Below are 3,685 nucleotides of genomic sequence, written 5' to 3'. Positions count from 1 at the left end.
TAGCCGTTTCCCAGTAAGAATAAGGAGATATTACTCACGAACTACTAATTATAAATGGTCACTGGCCATAGGATGTTGCCTTATTCCTTCTGTGGACATCTATGCTACGTGTAGCAAGCAGGCAAACTCATTTAGTAATCACTGCTTCTTCCGCCTTAAAATCAGCTACAACATTTTTTTAACGATAATAATGGGTTGATAGGCAAATTTTGATCGAGGGTTGGAGCTCTTAGAAAATGACTACGACAAGCGTCCTGATGGCACGTCCTTAACATCTTGATATGGAGATAAAAGGGTAGTCTGGGATGTATCACGTGTTAATTGAAAATTAATGAAATATTTTATAAAGTTTAAGGTTTGATTTATGATGGGTCAAAATAAAATAGTAAAAAAGAAAAATTTGTAGATATAGTTATTATAAAATCATTGTCTATCAAACCTAATTTTATATTTTATGAAAATTTTTTAAGCAATCAATGTGTAATGGTATTTAGCTCATGTTACATATATGTTTGGATTAGGTTAAGGTGTGGTATTGATTGGGAAAGTTTAGAATAGATATGAAAGAATAAATCAGGTTGAAGGAAAAGAATTTTGCTCATCTAAAAATTAAAGTTTTATTAAAATGATTTTTCGTGTGTGTAATATATCATCAAACAATTGATAATACCTTTCTAAAATCAAAACATAATATCATATAATCTGATATTAAATTGACGCCTCAGACAGTAAAATATAAACATTTATATCATGTAACTAAAAAAATAAACATTTAAATTATTTTACAAATATGTAACTACAATATATATATCTTGCATCTATGACAAAGCTTACAACGTCGCTTTTGTTGTTATCGATAATAGTTTAAAATAATGACCATAAGAATTCTTAGGACTTTTTGACTAGGGAAATCGACTTGTACTCATCTTTTTATTTAACAGTGGGAGTTTTCAAAAGTGTTGTAGTTATTTCCAGCCGAAATGTAAGTAATGATATTTTATCAGGATTCACTTGATTCCATGAATTTACTACTACTACTACTACATCAATAAAATTGCTTAGACCTCCACCATTTTTTTTATCTCATGTATTTATTCTATAAGTTGACACTAGGTTATCGCACAGATCAACGCTACCCATATGGGAATTATAAGAATTTATTAGATTCGGTTGTGTAATTTTGATTTTTGAAAAAATCTTTCGACAGAATCTTGATACGTTGCACAAAGGTTAGATGTTGCTTCATTAAATTTTTAACGATTGGTATAGTAATATCATTGTCATTTGAGCAATACATTCTTTATTGAGGTAAGGAATTATATCCAGTCAGCAAATGAATTTCTATATCTCTGAACATGGTTGTAATAAAATTTGATCTATTATTTTGGTTGGAATAAATATGTGAGATTCACAAGCAGTGAATGCATTTTCTTAATTATTTCTATTGAAGTTTTTCCGATTAAATCAAATTGAAGATTCTATAATATTTCCTTATCATTATCAATAGGTCTCGGTGTGTAAATTGGATATATTTTCTTCCATTTTTTAAATTATTTCGAAAATTTAATTTGTTTTCTTAATTTGTAGATATTGAGGATTCTAAGACAAAATAAATGTCTGGCGATTATGTAATTTGATCTCCCCTGCAGTATCTAGTAGAAGATTAGGCGTGTAGGTTAGATCCTTTTCATCGAAATCTTCAACTAAAGCAGCATTAGGAGTTATAATTACATCTGTTTCATCATCAGGGCCTTTATCAAAAAGCATGAATAGGACTTCACTATTAGAAATAGAATGATCTATTATTTAAAAATTTGGCAAATATAAGAATGTTATAAATAATTTTTACATCTAAAAATATAATGAGAATAACAATAAAATTATAAATTCCCTAGAATTTTTTTTTATAAATAATAAAAATATTATGATGAAAAAATAGTATTTGTTTGGTAAGAATATAAGCAAAAATATTATGGCAAAAATTTTTTATAGAAAAATTTCTTTTTTTGAACCCATATGTGGTCAACATTGCATAAAATGGTACAGTAAAAACATAGGATTATACATCCGAGAATAGATAGAATAGGTCAAAATGAATTAGAATAGGTTAAAGCATCTAATATATAAATTTATGTCATTTAATTTAAAAATAAATCATTACTCTTTCAATGAGGGAGCCTAGAACATATGACATTTTGATAGTCTAAAATTGTGGAACTTCAATGATATCTAAACTCAAAAATAAATGTTTTTAAAAAAATGTATTTTTTTATGTTATAATACAAACTTCGAGCTATAAGAGTCATATTTAAATTATTTCAAATTTTTTTGATCATAGATTTGCAAGTTATTTTAATTTATTAAAATAGGGGAGACTGGGCTGGGGTTAGGTAAACCCCTGGGTTGGGCAAACCACTTAATCTTATTTTAAAATTAAATATACCAGAAGGTTAAAATTTTATCCTAATATAGTTTTCATTAATATACATCTATGGACAAAATATATTTTGAAATAATTAATTACTAAAAATTTTATAAATAAAATTTTGATGAAATTTTCAAAAGATTTTTACATGACAGAATTTTAATTTTTATTAAAATATATAATCATCTATATGTAAATTAAATTTTATTACAAAGTTTAAACATTCTTCTATCATTTGTGTAAGTTTTATGAGTATTTATCAAATCTAGTTATTATTTCAATCATGATTTGTCAATTTAGAACTAGCGGGGTTTACTAAACCATATACGTCAATTATGGCAATTAATAATGAAAAAAATTTCAAAATCTTGAAAAGGCAATTTCATGGCTGTTTATGATTGGTATTTAGAATTTATGCTAAGAAATTTTATCTATTCTTAAAATTCATATTTTTTTATGTCCAAAATGTTTATTAAATTAGCCAAAATTAAATTTCAATTTTTATATATAATTAGCTTCAATTTATAAGTATTATGATATTTTGAACAATAAAATTATTCTATACATATCATTATTAATAAATAAAATTGCATTTCAATTTATTATAGCCTAAAAAAACCAATGGTTTAGGAAGCCCCTTGAAGTGGTTTGCCTCAACCCGCTATAGGGGCTTGTTGAACAAAATTTTCACTTTTAAAAAAAAAAAATTTTTTTTAAATGATAATATTATTAAGATTTTTTATAAGGCACCTTTATAGAGTATAGTTTTAGGTATCCAATCATATATTATTTTTTATATTATCCATAAAACAACAAGAGTTATAGCCAATTTTGTAAAAATTGGTTCGACTAACCCCAATCTCTCCTACGGATAAAAATGGGAGTGTCCAAATCTTCAATTTATAGATCAGAAAGCATAAATGTGCATTATGTAAAGAAAAATACCTGGGTATATATATAATTTATTCTAATTAAAGTTGTCTTGTGATTGATATTTTGAGAATGTTAAACAGGATTTTTGATTACCATGATTAAAAAATGTATATCACAAAAACTAGCATCAAAAACCTAAAATACGCATTTACATTAAAAATGGGCGTAAAGAGGAGAGGCAAAAGCATTTAAATTTTCCAAGGATGGAAAATTTCATAGATCCTATTGCTACATCATTTCAAAGATGCAGGTGCAATATCATTCAAGACTATAAAAAAAATTACAATTTTTTTTACAACAAAAATAATATTACAATATTATTTTTAA

The sequence above is a fragment of the Gordionus sp. m RMFG-2023 genome, chromosome 2, assembly GCF_954871325.1.
Source record: "Gordionus sp. m RMFG-2023 chromosome 2, tfGorSpeb1-WG-v2, whole genome shotgun sequence".
NCBI lineage: Eukaryota > Metazoa > Nematomorpha > Gordioida > Chordodea > Parachordodidae > Gordionus > Gordionus sp. m RMFG-2023.
This window is presented reverse-complemented; position numbering follows the sequence as displayed.